We start from the raw sequence: 17,770 nt of genomic DNA on the forward strand, positions 1-17,770 counted from the left end.
ACAGTATCTGAGTTACTGCAATTATTTTCCTAAGTATTTTTCAGCTATCACCTTCCGAAAATACGGACTTACTATGCTGTGTCTCAGACCACAACTTGGCAACTGTTGATAAATGTTGTTGTTGTTAGGTGGTGGCTACTCTTCTTACCAGAACTAACTGGGTAATAGTTATAACTCTTACGTATGCATATGGATTTGCTCCAGTACCAAATTAGCTTTGAGGCTGTAGGTTATCTGTCCATGTGTTTGGAAAGCTTACTGGTAAATTCAAATGCAACAATCCTCTTAAACAAAATGTGTGTAATCCTACAAATAACCAAGTCGTTTACAAACTGAAGGAGAAATAATGTGTTGTAAGGACAAAAGCAAACAATTAACTGTTTTCTTTCTTTCCTTCTTTCTTTCTTTCTTTCTTTCTCTTTTTTTAAGCATAGATATAACTCAGGGAAGAACTTGTTCCTATCCTAGAAATCTTTTCAGCACATATACACAAATGGTGCATACAGCTACAAAGCAGTGGTGTTGGGGGAATACAAGGCTATAATTTATTATATATTTGAATACAGAACCTATTCAAATTATTCTGGCCAAAATTTCAGCCAACTATGTTTGACCTGCGAAGAATTACCTTGTCCTGCAAGAATTAAGTGGGTTTGCTTAACTAAGAAATTAGCCCATTTGATATGATTTGAGTTTATCCTCCCTAATGTTATATAGGTTTATTCCTCCGAGAATTGTGTCTTATAAGAAAATTCCACCAATAATCTTGTAGGATTAACTCCTTATGATTTCCTTGCTAGAAATGGTAACGTTTGTATGCATTTCTGCAGCAAGTCATCACACAGCAGATTGTCCTGCTCGCACATGTTCAGGATTGGCCTGTTAGGAATCAGGTTTATTATTTGCAAAAACTGATGTATTTCTTGAAGACTCATGGAGGCATTATGGCTTATTAAGAATGTGTTCTCTATGTTTTTCTTGCCTAGATTAATGTTCAGTTCATTTCTTACGAGATATCGTTGGCGTCTGTCCTGTTTGTCTTATAAGCACCTAATTTTTTCTCCTTGAAATTCATACAGTCTTGTCCTGCTGCAAATTACCATAAGACCCCAAGCACATGCATTACAACATCACTATTAAGGTTGGCCTGTTAGCACTTGCTTAATTGACATCCTAAATAGAGATGCTTTCCTGAAATGGAGTCTGTCAATATATTATTATTCAGTGCATATTGGTTCTTATGTAATACTTGTTAATACTTCTGGTATACCTGATAATATATGCTAGTATATTGAGTTGTCTGGATGGAGATAAAATTTTCTTGTCTTACTGGAAATCCTATAATAAAGTTTTCTCTTGTGAGAAATTTAATGCAACATAATTGTCCTAGTCAGTAATTGTATAGGTTTGTTCTGCCAAGAATTACACTGTATATGGGTTTTCAATGCCAGGAATTCATCCCCATATCTTTGTGCTGGCGTAAATCATATTGATTTGTTCTGCCATAAATTCAGCCCATATGTTTGACATGCCAGCTGTCATACAGATTTGAAATATGTAAGTGGTTGCGCAAAGAATTTGTTCAACGAACAAAAGTTAGGCTAAGGAGGCAGAGTTTGCATCTGGCTCCAGAGTTGGGTTAGATAAGCTTCTGTTGATTAAAATCTAACAAGCTTTCAAAAGGCCATATCTTTAATGGTAGAAGTGCTGTGAGATCTAGTGTTCTTAGGGATATCTGCTTTCTTTGCTTGCATTCAAACAAGAACAGAAAAAAAACAGGCCTCTTTTGAGTTATGAGTCTGACCTACTCCAAAGTCCTAAGAGTGTATTTGGAATTTGGAACCTATCAAAATTTTGCTGACATTCTGCATTAGGCATATCTTTAATTTTGCAGCTTTTATTTGTGAAATGTAATTTTTTTTTTTTTGGTAATTACTGTCAAAAGAGGATTGTGAATGTTGTTAGCTTATATTAGTGGAAACCTGGGAAGAAGATAATAATATCCTGCACTGATATATAGCACTATTTTCTGAGGATCTCAATGTGCTTTACAAAAGTGGATAAGTATTATTATCTCTATTTTATAAATAAGGAAACTGAGGCAAAGAGACTGTTACGTAATATATTCATGGTCGCTTAGTGAGTTAATGGCAGAGCCAGAAGTAAAGCTCTTGTCTCTTGACTTTGTCTCCTGCTCCAACCATTAGCCAGCACTGAAGCAAAATGCAGTCTTGAAAAAGTGATGATTAGTGGATTGAAGTGGAGGTAAATTCAGAAGGCCTGTGAATTCCACCCATGTAATGTGTCTTAATAGATAAGGAAAAAGACACATCACAACAGTCATGAATAAAGCGATAATGATCCAAGTTAAAGAGACGGGGCAGAATTGGCTGGACACACTAGATGTATTGATGATTCCTGGTAGGATGCATCTTGATGATTCTGGCATAGAAAAATTTTTCCTTGCAGAATGTATAGTCTATGGATCTTATTCTCATTTCACTTATAACATTTTTATGGCAGCAAAAAACCATTTTCTTCAAGGAGTTACTCTTTATTTACATGAATGTAAATAAGAGAAAACTCTAGTCCTACAGTTTTTGGAGATGCAAAGAAAGAAGCTGTATTCCTTTTAGACTGATGTATACTATTATGAAAAATACTAGTTTAGAGGAGTGAATTCCAGACAGGACAAGCATCTGGGATTGAGTCACTGGAATGATGAATGTTATTGATCCTTAACAGGATGAACATATGGGGATAAATTTCTAGTTAGCCAAACTTTTATATATTTTCTGGCAAGAGAAATATATTGAGCTTCATTATGGGCCGGGCAAACTGATATTATTCCATAGTGCAGGAAGAAAAAGCAGCATATATTTGCTGGTAAATTTGTGTGAAAAAATTAGCATAGCTAGCCATACTGGAAAACAAAGGTTTTAGAATGTGTCACAAAAGATTTGGCATTGTCTATTCCTAACCAGAGGGTCACATAAGATTTCTTATTTGTAGGACAAAAACTAGAGTATGAGATCACTAGCAGGGCAAATAAAATGAAGAAACTTGTATAAATTCCCTTTTGAACAGCTGAACTGGGCTAAATGTGTGTAATAAAGGCCTAATTCTTATTCAAGCAAAACCCCCATTGACCTCAGTAAGTGTTGCCAAAGTAAGGACTTTAGATTTTGACCCTCTAGTTTCCAGACCAGTTTTATTCTAAGCCCTAATTTCTGCCTGCTTCTGATGCTCTGTCAGAGTCTCACTATAGCAGTTTTATGACTGATATTCATTTAGAAGTGTTCTAATTCTACAATGCAATAGAGGTTAGAGAGGAAACCTAGTTATGGAGAATGCAGTTTCAGTTACGCTTTGAGTTCAAATTTATACGTACCAAGAATGAAGATTTAAACATATGGAACTTGGATTTCATGTGACCAGTCAGAAATAGTTTTATTTATCTGCAAAGACATGAATATAAGGCATGCTGACAAGTCTTGGCAAGAAATCGTCATGTCAGGAAAATGTCATTGTGCCTTTTTGTCATCTGTAAACTGGAACTAGCTTGACTTACACAATGGACCAAATTCTGCTCTCATACTGGTATAAATCCACAGTGAGTTCATTAAGGTCAAAAAATTTTCTCCATATTCTACTAGTGAGCATTTGGCCCATGTATAGTATGCACTGTTTGTTTCGAATGCTTTATTTCTCACGGTGCTTCTGAGGGACCTGTAAAAGTAAAGAGGCTAATTTTTAGTCAGCTTTTCCTCTAAATACATCATATACGTAACGCTAGAATATATTCTCACTTACTTGAAATATAAGGTTACAGCCCTAATTCATGAGCCTTATATCATCCTGTCCCACAGAAACTTGCATGGAAGACCAAAGAAGAAGAAGAAAATAGTACAGTTGTAAAGTCTAGGCTTCCTGCTACATCATTTCTTTTAAGGAGTGTGTTGCTGCACAGTAGCTTTACTTCTTTTGGCTACCTGCTTGCACCTACCTACCATCTAGCGCAATGGTTCTCAACCAGGGGTACGTGTACCCTCAGGGGTATGCAGAGGTCTTCCGGTGGGTACATCAACCCATTTAGATATTTGCCTAGTTTTACAACAGGCTACATAAAAAGCATTAGTGAAGTCAGTACAAACTAAAATTTCATAGACAATGACTTGTTTTTACTGCTCTTTTTACTATATACTGAAATGTAAGTACGATATTTATATTCCGATTGATTTATTTTATAATTATATGGTAAAAATAAGAAAGTGAGCAGCTGTTCAGTAATAGTGTGCTGTGACAATTTTGTAATTTTATGTCTGATTTTGTAAGCAAGTAGTTTAAGTGAGGTGAAACTTGGAGGTATGCAACACAAATCGGACTCCTGAAAGGGGTACAGTAGTCTGGAAAGGTTGAGAGCCGCTGCTCTAGTTTATGATGGACTTGATTCCCCCAACAGAAGTTCAATGTGATGAGTAGCTCCCTCCCTTATCTGAGAGTTTCTGGATCACTGTTTTCATATAGAGGGGAGTATCTGCAGACTCTGAAGAAGACAGATGATACCACTTAGGCTTGGTCTACACTACAGAGTTAGGTCAACATAAGGCAGTTTATGTCATCCTAACTATGTCAGTGTCTACATTACAGCCTTGTCTACACTAACAAGGTAAGTCAATCTAAGTTACACTTATTAAGTTACATAAGTTACATAACTTAACTTGACGTAGCTTAGATCAAATTACAGCGGTGTCTACACTGTGCTAGGCTGACGGGAGACGCTCTCCCATCAACACAGCTTCCATGTCTCGTTGAGATGGAGTACTGAAATCGACAGGAGAGCATTCTCCCATGGACTTATTATGTCTTCACCAGACTTGCTAAATCCATTTAGCTCATAGAGAATACAAGCCCTAATTGCCCTACTACACCAACATAATAACTCCATCTCCCCCAGGGTGACAGTTAGTTAGTTGACATTGTCTGTATAGACATTGTGTTACTTACATCTGCTGTTGGCTGTCATTCTTGTCCACTGGAGCCTTGAAATGGACAAGAAAGCTGACTACTGGCTCCCCAGTCAGGCTGTTGTGGGGTCTCGTCTCCAAGGCTGCCACCCAGGGTCTTGGATTAGGCTGCCATCGAGGCTCTCCGCTCCCCACTAGCATGACCAGACTCTGGGCTTGGATCTTCCTGCTGGAGGCGATAATTTCCTGGACAGCTTCCCCACAGCTCCTGTTGGGGATGGGGAGGCGAGAAGCCCCAGGTGGCTGCCTGCCTCCACTCCCGGTGGGGAACAGGGAAGAAAAAAGCCCCCCACTCCCAGTGGGGAACAGGGAGGTGAGAAGTCCCGGAGGACAGCGGGGCTCCCGTTGGGGAGCTGTGCAGAACTGAGTGTCCTGGCTCTCAGCTGCCCATGCTTCCCCTCTTCAGTTGGTGGAAGCGCTCCTGGTGAGGATGTGTACCACCAACAGAAGGAAGCTAGTGTCAACTTAAGATTGTAGTATAGACATGACAAGATTTGGCTAATAATTGTGCAGTTTTCATTCCTTCTATGTGTAAAAATTGTGGTAGGGAAACTTGTAGGTTTTTTTGTGTCTTGATTTTAAAAAATGTTTTAGCAATGCTTTTCTTCACCAGAATGAAAATAAGAAAATAAGGAATAAATAGACCTTTCTTTTCCCCCGAGCCTGAAATTGGTTCTTACTTTCTAGGATCACAGCATCCCACAAGGGTTTCATAAAACATCTATCAGCAATTCTGTCATGCTGCACTTTTAATGATACCTATAAACTCACTAAAATTGCCAGTTACTTATCAGAAATACTATACCCTCCTTTATAAGTATTGTTTTAATCAAACAAGGGAGTATACAAGGGAGAGAAGAAAACCCAGGAAAATCCACAAGACATATGAGCACATTTAAGTCATTTAACAAAGTATCACTGATCACAGTGCATTTTCCATCCTATGCTAATAAGTCAAACAGAAGGCATAAAACATATGTTCTGCCTCCCAAATAAAGAATAACATAAACCCAGTTTGCAGTGTGCTAATGTAAAAGGAAATCTAATTTCCATTCTCTTCTCAGATGCACTAATTTTTAGCAGAATAAAAATGTCAGAAAGCTTACCAGTCAAAAACAGAGTGACAGAGTAACCTAGTCTCAGTCACCAATTTCAGTATACATCAGTTCTTCCAGGAACACTCAACCAACTTCAAAAGTCTCTTCAACAATCTTAGGATCTGATGGTTTTCCAGCCACCCTAGTAAGTGACACATCTTGGTTTAGAATTCTGTTTTTCAGAGTATGCCAATGATCTCAGAAAATCTATAACATGCCATTACTAAACAAGGAGAGGCACAGCCTCTCTGACACTTCTAAGTGCTTTGGGAAGATCTATCAGAAATGGATGCAGAAGTCTGAACTAATGACAAGGAAGAACATTGAAAAAAAATGACTGGAATATAGTATGTAGGACATAGAATGAAGTAAACAACTATGCAATTGTCCCTGAGGCCAACTTCTTATACATATATTCTTGTTAATTGCCTTTTCTGTCAGTTCTTTTGACAAAAGAAGAGAGCTGTCTTATTTTCTGGAATTGGGAATAAAATCAAATTTGCTTTTCTTCTTGTTTCACCAGACACTGTTGGAGCCAGATAACCTTTCTCCCTGAGTCCCTGTTTCTTGATCATATATTTTGTACCCCCCAAATACAGAAATATCAGGAACCAGCTCTGCCAGAAAAAGACATTACCTGAATTAAATATAGTTCTACAGCATGGTGGGTATATCATAGGTCAGTTAGAGATTACATTTCATATTAAGATTCAACTGCTTCAGAACTTAAAAGTGGAGATTTATTTGAAGTAAATCACACACATTAATTAAAATCCCAGGATCTGATTTTCAGAGACGCTCCATTCTTTGTAGCTCCTGTAAACTTTGGTTTCAATTGCAGGTGCTCAGCAAATCCGTTTCCCATTGTCTGTGTGATTTATTAAAAATGCTTTGCAAGTCAGTGGAAGCACCTTAGCAAACCAAAAGAAAGGGATGGAAGGAGTATGACCGAAGAATTTATGCCAATTGTTCAACATCTTAGTATTGACTTTTTTTCTGGAATTCAATGATGTGATGGGGGTGAATAGCAAAGACGGCTGCTACAATCAATTAATGCTGTTAGGAATTTGCTCAGTTGTAAGATTAGTGAGTCAAATAACATTGGTATATATTGTTGTGAGCTGCAAACCTGAGCCACTTACATTAGAGTATGGCTACATTCTCTGTATGTGTCATTCTTTACATTACGGTATCCAAATGACTTGTGTACAGCAGCTAGCTAGTCAGATGTCTTGAGTTAAACTTTGTCTTTAAGAACATGCTGTTAAATATTTCCCGCTTTATTTAAGATTTTCATACCTGTATCCTTTAGAGAAAGGGCAGGTTCCATAAGTTCTCTCTGGAGATGAAATCAAAGTTCACTTAAAGTTTGAGACTGAAAAAAAAAGTAGGTGAAAATATAAATAGTTTTGTGAAAGTCACCAGTACACAATGTAAGCAATAATTAAAATGGTAATATGAACAATGTAGCTAGTGGATCATGGAAAGCTGTGGAGAAGAATTCCCTTTTTATGTGAAAGAAGATACATAAGATAATGTTGTCCCTACCCATTGCAAAGAGTAGTGACAACATATATGCAGGAACTAGGGACAATCCCAATTCCTTAGCTCAAGGGAGTAAAAAAAAATTGCTGTCTACTTGCACCCTTCAGAGTGAAGAGAAGACAGGGTCATGCTGCTGATTCCTACCTCCCCTAACCCATCACTTGCATATCAGACTACAGAGTTATCTTGGCAAACTGGGATAATGCAGCATTTGTACTCCCCCATGTGCTGGGGAGCAATTATTGTGCCTCCTAAAGCACAGTCTTTCCCAGAGCTCTCCTTGGGGCAGACTGAGAACTCCACACCTCCAGCCACATGTGCTATTGGCTGAATGGTTTAATGTGGACCTTGATAAATGGCTTTAGTAGAATTGTTCTCTTTATCAAAAGGACCTGGTCCTATGGCCTGCTCCAGTTTCTTCATACTGTTCCAACAACTCCCATGAGGCCAGAAAGCTGACTTAAACAGCCAGCTGTGAACTCTCTCGGTGTGAGAGAGTTCCTAGGTGGCATGAAGTCAGCCATACCTTCACAGCCTCCATAGCTTAAAGGGTGAGCTGGGGAGGGGAGGAAATGTGGGCAGAACACCTTGTGCTCCAAAGACTATATAAAGGAATGGTGCATAGAAAGAAAAGGAGAATCTCTGTCATATCCTAGCATCAGGGCCAAGTTCCTGGATTCCATGAAGATGGGGTACTCTTACAAAATATAATCTACATGCTGATTTATGTTTCATGTAATATTAAAATACAGTCAAATCATACAAAACAATTACTTCTTGCTAAAGTCCTTTAAAGCAAATCAACTTCATGCACTTAATACAAGGGGAATATCAAAGAGAAAAACTAACAATGGCTATTGAATAAGCCAAATAAATACAGGCATGCACATTTCATAATAAAGAAGTTCTTATAACTTATTTTTCAAGCATTAAAGTTGCTGAAGTTCTTAGGTTGCTGCACAACAACAGAATAAAACAAGCAGCTTCACAAAACTAAGAATGGCCAATCTAAGGTCATTCCACTACCTTGTAGTATGTATATCTAATCACGACGAGTTAGGTATAATGTGATCACAATCGCTCAAGCTAGTGAAAAAACATGTTGCTGCATTTTGAACGATCTGCAGTAGAAGTGTCTTGCTGTAGGGAATAAACGTAATCAAACCTCATTCTTTCAAAAGCACGTACTGCTGTTGAAAGGTCATGATGAAATAAAAAAGGGATGCAGCCCTTAAAACATGAGATACAAGAATTCGACGATGTACCCCATGTCCCTGTAGGCACAGATGTAACACACAGGCATCTGTGTCTTGACATCTAATCTAAGCTTAGACACATACAGTATCAATGGGACTATGGCAGTTGAAATCCAGGGCTATGCTGATCATCATGTGACCAAAGACTTCTAGGCTGCTTTGAAAGACTTTTATGGTCTTATACATACCATTACTGTACCTTTGAAGAGTGTGGACAGCCTAACACTTATCACTGACAAAGGAGAAATCTTTTGGAGCATTTCAGTTACCTTTAGAACACACTTCCAACATCACAGACAAGGCCTTAATAAGAGTAGTGGATCAGCCAACACCGTAATTACAGCATTAGTGCAGTCCTGCTCCTTGACAAAGTCAGCGCTGAGAATCAGTGCCGGGAAGCACTGCAGAGTTTCTGGATCTGATGGTATTCCTGCAGAAATGTTCAAGTTTGGAGGTGAAATCCTGCTAAGGGAACAGCATGGCCTATTTTTAGTACAGTATATGGAGAACTGAAGACATATCACAAGACTTCAAAAACACCACCATTGTCACTGACTGGCTATGGTACTTGTGGCGGTATTTCATTACTTTCCCTCACCAGAAGGGTTCTGACTAGAGTACTCTCTGATTGTTTGGTATGCAACATTGTTAATCGCATGCTACTGGAGTCATAATGCGGTTTTAGGCTAACACAAGGAACAGCAGACATCATATTTGTAGCCCATCAGATGCAGGAGAAATGCAGAGAATAGAAACACAACCTTTACACACTGTCTTTATTGACCTGGCTAAAGCATATGACATGCTCAGTAGAACAGGCGTTGGCAATTATTGTGTAAGTTTGGTTGTCCAGAAAAATTCACCAACATTCTGAGGCTATTTTGCAGTGGAATGCTTGAATGAGTTTGCGTACATGGTGTTCTGTCTGACCAATTTCCTATTACTAATGACATTAAGCAGGGCTGCGTAATTGGTCCACTTGTTTACTCTTCTATGCAGCATTGCTTGATGATGCTACAAGAGACCTGAATGCTGGTATCTGGATACGTTTCCGATCCTCTGGAAAATTATTTTATGTGAACAGGCTGCCATCTTCCACAATGGTCTTTGAGGCAATTTCATGAACTGCTGTTGGCCAGTGATGGTGCTCTAGAGGAACATGCTCTAGAAGATATACAGTTGATTAAAGACAGATTCACAGAGTCTGCAGAAATGTGTAGGCTGACAATCTGAAAAAGATAGCAGTCATATATCAACCTGCACAAGGGAAACCCTACACAAAAGCAAAAGTCACCATCAGAAACACACAGCTAACTGCTGCTACAGACTTATCTTGGTAGTATTTTGTCCAATGATGTTTCTTTAGACAAGAAGCTCACAAGTGGTGTCAACAAAATGAGTTCATCGTTTGCTGTAATATCAGATAGAGTTTGGCAACAACGTGGTGTTAAGCTTCAAACCAAGTTAAAAGTCTATAAAGCAGTTGTGCTGTCCAACTTGTTATATGGGTGAGAGAGCTAAATCTGCTATAAGCATCACATTAAGCTTCTACATAAGTTCCATTTATGACATCTGCATGCTATGTTCTGTATCTAATGGAAGGATAAAAAGTTACCAATAATTGACTGTATCAGTCACACCATAGGGCAGGGTTCTCAAACTGGGGGTCAGGAGGTTATTAAATGGGGGGTCACAAGCTGTCAGCCTGCAACCCAAGCCCTACTTTGCCTCCAGCATTTATTTTGGTGTTAAACATATAAAAAAGTGTTTTTAATTTTTAAGGGGGGTGGGTCACACTCAGAAGCTTGCTATGTGAAAGATACAAAAGATTGAGTACCACTGCCGTAGGGATTGATGCCATCCTTATTGCATCACAGTTAGGGTGGGCTGGTAATGTGTTGAGACTGAGTGACACCAGAATGTCAAAGCAGTTGCTGTATGGTGAACTGAAAGTGGGCAACAGCATACAAGGTGGCCACAAGAAATTTGTAAAGGACACACTGAAGCATAATGTGAAACAGTGCAACATTGACATTGACAGGTGGGAGTTGTCAGCAACAGACAGATCACTCTGGCAAGCAGTAGTCAACGATGAGGTTACTTAGTTCGAGATTCACTGCTGTATTGATTTTGAGGCACAGAGGCTGAGTCGTAAACAGCAGCTGACTCAGCAAGCACAGACTGTAATCATAGAATTGTAGGACTAGAAGGGACGTCAAGAAGTCATCTAGTCTAGTCCCCTGCACTCATGGCAGGAATACGTATTATCTAGACCATCCCTGACACGTTTTTGTCTAACCTGCTCTTAAAATTCTCCAATGATGGAGATTCCACAACCTCCCTGGGCAATTTAATCAAGTGCATAACCACCCTGACAAGAAGGTTTTCCTAATGTCCAACCTAAACTGTCCTTGCTGCAATTTAAGCCCATTCCTGCTTGGCCTATTCTCAGAGGTTAAGGAGAACAATTTTTCTTCCTCCTCCTTGTAACAACCTTTTTTATGTACTTGAAAACTGTTATCATGTTTCCCCTCGGTGTTTCCCCTCACGAAAGCTTATGCTCAAATAAATTTATTAGTCTTTAAGGTGCTACAAGTACTCCTTTTCTTTTTTCAAATGATTAAATTTTATAGTAAGATCTTAATCTTTTCAGAATAGCATAATTTAACTAAAAATACCAAAGAATTGGATTTCTCAGTCATTTCTTAGGATTCAATGCAAATTCAGATAATTGTAATGATCAATCATTTACTGGTGTGTTAATTTCTTAATGCATTCAATTAATCAGCAGCAGGTTTTTTCTAATTCTAAAGTGGGGAAACTTAATTCTCTTTTTATGGATTAATTGTAGAAATTTACTTTTGGCATTTGACAAACGGACTTGTATAGCTTCTTTCTGTAATATTCAAGATATGGGTAAGTAATAAAAGTAAACAATTCATACTAAGTGGAAACACAATTAACTGTTATACAAAAGAAGTGGTCTCCTTTTGCAAATGTCTTGGTAGTCTATAAAATGTACAAGCGATTCTTTAGAGCTTATATGATGATCAAAATAGACTTGACGTGTACTTTAAACATTTAGAAGGAATTAGATGCTGGAAATGCACAACTTTTTTTCCCCTTCAAAGACATACATGTAGTTAACAAAACTGACTAGTTAGGTCTCTTTCTTTTCTCTGTGATTCAGAGAAACAACCCTATGACACTTTGTATGTAAAGGACCCAGCTCTGCTCCCATTTTGTTGAAGTCAATGGCACTTTGTTATAGACCTCCTTTTCATGCTCTGGAATATAGTCTCTTCTTGTACATACTCTTAACTGTCATCAGTATTAGCGAAAGAAAGAGACCCATAATTATTGAAATAGTTTTTCATAGGCAAGCATAGAATCATGTATTATTTTTATACAGTTTAGTTCTGCTAGTATCAGGAATTAATTGTAAAATCTAGGCAGTGTAATTTATAAAATATTATTAGAACCATTTTTGTCTTGATTGGTCTGTAAAGCTGGAGGCCTGTGGTTACCATGAGATAAAGGGAGAGAAATATTGCCTAAAAATAGCTTTCTCCATGGATGATTGTCACTTTGATTTTAAGTTCCAGTATTGTAGGAATGGAAGGTACTGGGTCATGGCGGCTCTGGTCAGCACTGCCAACCGGTCCATCAAAAGTCCCGTCAGCGGTGCTGCCCGGCTAAGGCAGGCTAGTCCCTATCTGTTCTGATACCACGCTGCACCCTGGAAGCACCCAGCAGCAGATCCGACTCCTAGGTGAGGTGTGGGGGGCACAGGGCTCCGTGGGCTGCCCCCACCCCGAGCACTGGCTCCGCACTCCCATTGGCCAGGAACCAGCCAATGGGAACTGGGGGGCAGTGCCTGCAGGCGAGAACCGTGCGGAGACACTTATGCACCTGCACCTACAAGCCGGACCTACTGCTGGCTGTTTCTGGGGCACAGCGCAGTCCATGGTGCCAGGACAGGCAGGAAGCCTACCTCTGCACCCCTGCTGTGCCGCTACCAGGAGCCACCTGAGGTAAGTCCGCACCCCAACCCTGTGCCCCAATCCCCTGCCACAGCCCTGAGCCCCCCAAACCCGGAGCCCCTTCCTGCACCCTAAATGCCTCATCCTCTGCTCCACCCTAGAGCCTGCACCCAGAACCCTGATGCCCTCCCGTACCCCTGCCCCAGCCCTGAGCCCCTCCCACATTCCAAACCCGTCATCCCCAGCTCCATTGGGTCACTGGCATCAACAATTTTTTCAACTGGGTCACCAGAAAAAAATTTGAAAACCACTGTTGTAGGCAATACCAGGGCTAATGAGCGAGGACATTGAATCCTCTTTGAATCTCCCCTTTCCAGTGTTAAAAAGCTTCTATTTCTAGCCCTTTTGACATGATGTATAACATCGGATATTTAAAACTGTCACGAGTGGTAGAATTAATCTTAATCTGACTCCAGGGCAAAGTGGAGGGGAGATAGCAAAAGGACAAGGCATTTTCTCCTTCATCTTTTTTTCTGCATTTTCTTCTTTCAGTGTCTGTTCCCCCTTCAGTCTCTCCCTTCTTCTCACTTATCTTTCCTATCAGTTCTTTCCTTCCTTTTCTTTACTGTAACTCAAACCATCCTTTCACTCCACATCACCTCAAATTACTGGCAAAGGAAAAAAATGACAAAGCAGAAGAGTAAAATGATTGATTGTTTAGTATAAACGTTTCTTTGTTCAACTTGAATATGTTGAAAAGTACATAATGTTTAGTATCAGAACAAATACTTGCTTAGGAAATTTGAGCCTTAGGTTTTAGCAGAATTGTCCACTTATGAAACTAGCTGTGGGAACAATTCTCAGTGATCTTGTGCATGATCTATGATTTCTAGCTGCTTCAGGCTTCAGGGTCATAGCACTGAAAACCTGTTGTCCAAAAGTTAGTTCTTTGTTCAGTTTTTGGCCTGGCAGAAGAAGTAGGTATATTATGATGACAATGTGTAACGGGGTGCACTCACTTCTTGTGAGCACCCCCTTGACCTGCACACACTCGCACTCTCTCTCTCTCTTTCTCTCTCTCTCTGACAGTCCCTCCTCTGGGATAGAGCAGCGCCCCAGGGCTCCCTCCCGAAGACCATGTCTTTCCCCCTCTTGGGGCTTCCTGGCTACAGCTCTCCAGCTGGGCCACTATAGTTCAGTTCTCCCCTCTGGGGTGCCTCACTGTTCAGGCCACTTCCCCAGTGGCTAATGGGAGCTGTGGGGGATGCCCACTACTCCAGGTCTCAGCCCAGGGACCCTGTATATAGCAGCTATTGGCTGTGTCCCTTTATCTAAGTCAGACTGCTGCTCTAATTCCCTGGGCCACTTCCCCATAGCCCTGTGTCATCTTCAGCCGTACCTCAGGACCTCGTCCTGATGGAGTCCCCGCAACCAGCTCAGGGCTGCTTCTTGCTCTCCCTGGCTTCTGGCAGCACTACCTGTAGCTCTGTCAGCCAGCTCTGTCAGCCAGCCGCATTCCTACAGTTCCAGCAAAAAACTGAACTCCCTTTGGCCTGCAGCTCTTCTTCTACTAGACTGCTGGGCCCTGATTGGCTGTGTCCCTCACAGACACTCTGGGCAGCTTGCAGGACCCTCTCCACTGCCTTTTTTTGGGTTGGGGTGCGGCTGGCCTCCAGCAGGGGGCCTGAGAAGGTCTGGTATACGCCATCACACAATGATATGAACATTTTGCATTTATTAGTTACCTCTGTCTGTACTGAAAGTAGCATATGTGAGGTTTTATATTGTGTGTTGCTGAGTGCTTTGACTGAGTAACTGAGATTACAGGTGCATGCATCTTATATACTGTAGAAGCGTACACTTGTAGAAGTGACAAGGTGAGTGAGGTAATGCTTTTTATTGGACCAACTTGTGTTGGTGAAAGAGACCAGCTTTCAAGCTGCACAGTCTTTTTCAGGTTAGGTAGGACTGTCAGAGTCATAGGGTTTCATTCTTCTATCACTTACACTAGTTTTACACTTGTGATTTTCCTGATTTCAACAGAGTTACTTCTGATTTACATCAGTATAAGTAAGAGGAGGATCATGATTACTTGGAACATTTCTTCACATATAATAAGGATAACAGGAAACATAACATAGCTTGTACCAAGAATTTGCAGAGTGTAAAAGTGTATTGAAACCATACTATTGGAGCTTTAAAAAAGAAAAAAGTTTATTTACAGTGATTATCGAAGGATCAGTCCTGCTTTCAAATATAGGGGCACAACTCCCACTGATATCAATGAGATTGTGCCTCTGTATGTAAGGTTGGAATATGTTTGAATTTTGAATAGTGAGTACTGAATATTCACATCAAACTGTTTGCAGTCAATCCTTAGAGTAAAAATATTTGAGGAAAAAATTCAAATACATTTGAATAATGAATAATTTCAATGAAATTATGGCCTGCTCACTGATACTGCATGAACAAAAAAAGAAGCTATGTTCAACAGATGAAATGTGTATTATGAATGATTTATTCAGCTTTGTATTTAGTTTGTGGGCCTGATTCCCAAGGACCTCCATGATGTGAGTTTAAAAATGTCCTCTTGGTTGTTTGTTTTTTAAATTGTAGTACCATTATTAGAGGTTGGCTTTCTTCCCATAAATGGTACACTCAGAAAATCAACTGGCTTGGACTACTTGGATATTCAAAGTGACTCCAAGGGTCCAGCATAGATGGTGATTTGTTGTGCATGCAACATTTAATGAAAGGTGAATGTTACAGGTCTGCAGTTTGGGGCCACCATAGCTTTACATAACAGTTTTGAAAGGAAACATGTACAGAGTGTTTCTTTCTTCTTTCATTCCCATTCTATACTTTTTTCCCATGTTAGGCTCCGTCGCTCAAGTCTATTTCATTACTCCACACTGGCACTCTTGTTCTTGTCTGGTTGTGAAGAGTCGGGGTCTCCTAGGTATTTCCATTTGCTTTCTGTATTATTCCTTTAAAAATGCAAGAAGAAGCCGTCTTACACAGATAAGTGTCTCCTTTTTCTAGACTTTTGTAGTTCAGTAGTTTTCCAGAAAAGAAATATATTCAAGGACAAATATTCCTTAGGTTTCTGATTACATTGTATAAATCAATATTGTATGTAGAAAATGTCACTTTAGTTTTACCTCTTATCTGCAAAAATCTGAAAACTGAAGGAGGAACAGTCATTTACTAAATGATGGTCCAACTCCAGATGGTGTTGCACCTATAAAGAGGGACAGGTGAACTGACGCAACTGCTTTCCTGTTTGTCTTACCATCACTCCAATTGTGCTCTCCACTTGATGTCACTGCTATTATTATGCAGCCTAGCCTGACCCCTCTGTGCTGTTGCTGCTGGAACATAAGTGTCACTCCATCAGCAACCTCTTCTGTGTTTTATGCTCTGGTACCCAGTCCCTGGGTACCAAGACAGTAGGGCATGATAGCATTATGTCAATTCTGCGCTTTATCCCCGTATAGGGTGACCTTTCAGACATTACGTCTCATGATTTTCTTTTCAACATATTAACCTGAGAGTGGGGGATCCCAGCTTGTGCTATGTGGTATCGTTGCTAGTTATTCCTGGAAGGAGTGATAGGTTATGTAAATTGTTGGTTAAATCAATGTCTGAGGGTTCTTTCCTTGTGGCATGTGGGTTTGGTCTATTAGAATGCCCAGTCTCATTATACCAGATTTAATGATAATTAAATATAGCACCTTGCATGCAGGTGAAGGGCTGGTTAAGCCTACTACAGTACACAAATGGTCTGTATGATTGTGGGGGAAGTCAGTGGCATTATGGGATCCACCATCACCTCCCTGCCTTCCAAACAACTCCAAGAACCTTCTACCTTTGAAAATTCTATCAACGTCATTAAACAAGACATACCCAAAGAGGCAACAACTTTAAATGTTCACTTTAATCTGTCCTTACTGACTTCTGCCGTTTGCTGATGGTGCAGCCTTCTGACTAGCTGAGTTGAGTAACTAGGGCTATACCTTTTTTCATGCATTGGCCATAAATAGTTTTCCCTTTCCCATGTTTATATGTTTGCACTCTGATTTAGGTGATATTTTTGGTCAGTTGAATGCTTAGTCTTGTATATAGTTCTATTTGACTCTTCAAATTTGTGAAGTATTTTAAAGTTTTTCAGGGGATTGATTGTATGGATTAAAAAAACAGTAAAAATCTTTTCACATCATCTGTAGTAATGGGATTGCTTTGGCTTGTTGGTTGAATGAAATAATGTTGCTAACAAACACAAGTATGCATATCTTGGTATAATTTTATGACTGCTTCAGAGGAATTTTGGGGAGTAAAATGTTTTTCAATTTTAATGCATAATAAATCCCACAGAAGATAAAAAGGAGAGTAAATTATGTTCTTTTTAACTAATAATTTTAGTTTATTTTTATTTATTTTTTTATTTATTTTTTTATTTATTTTTAATTATTATTTATATATAAAAATATATTATCAAGATTAACAAAAGTTGTAAATAAAAAGAAACTGCAACAGCAATAGTATTGATAAAAGGACATCAGTCACATATGAAAAGGCCAAAAATTCAATAAAAAATAATCTACCTTTTGTGTTAGAAGTGTTTTGTATGTTTGGTAACATTTATAGCAAAGTTTATAACGTTTCATAATTACATAGTATTGTTCTTTTTAAAAATTGCCCTGAAAACCAGCTTCACAAATTTGTCAGATATGACTCTAGAAGTCTAGTCAAGCAGACTAATGAAATAAACTTTGTCTCCTTTTATACAGCAAACTTCCTACTGTCTCTCTCTTAGAAATGGTTATTAGACAAGTATTGCAGGATTGGGCCCTGTATTTTCC

At 39.4% G+C, this 17,770-nt stretch overlaps 1 protein-coding gene across 11 annotated transcripts in view; it reads left to right on the forward strand.

Annotated features, from left to right (window-relative positions):
* Positions 1-17,770, forward strand: part of TENM1 (teneurin transmembrane protein 1) — a 1,397,628-nt gene that overhangs the window by 1,017,439 nt on the left and 362,419 nt on the right. The window lies entirely within an intron of this gene.

Source organism: Lepidochelys kempii, chromosome 9 (genome assembly GCF_965140285.1).
Source record: "Lepidochelys kempii isolate rLepKem1 chromosome 9, rLepKem1.hap1, whole genome shotgun sequence".
In the NCBI taxonomy this organism is placed as follows: domain Eukaryota; kingdom Metazoa; phylum Chordata; order Testudines; family Cheloniidae; genus Lepidochelys; species Lepidochelys kempii.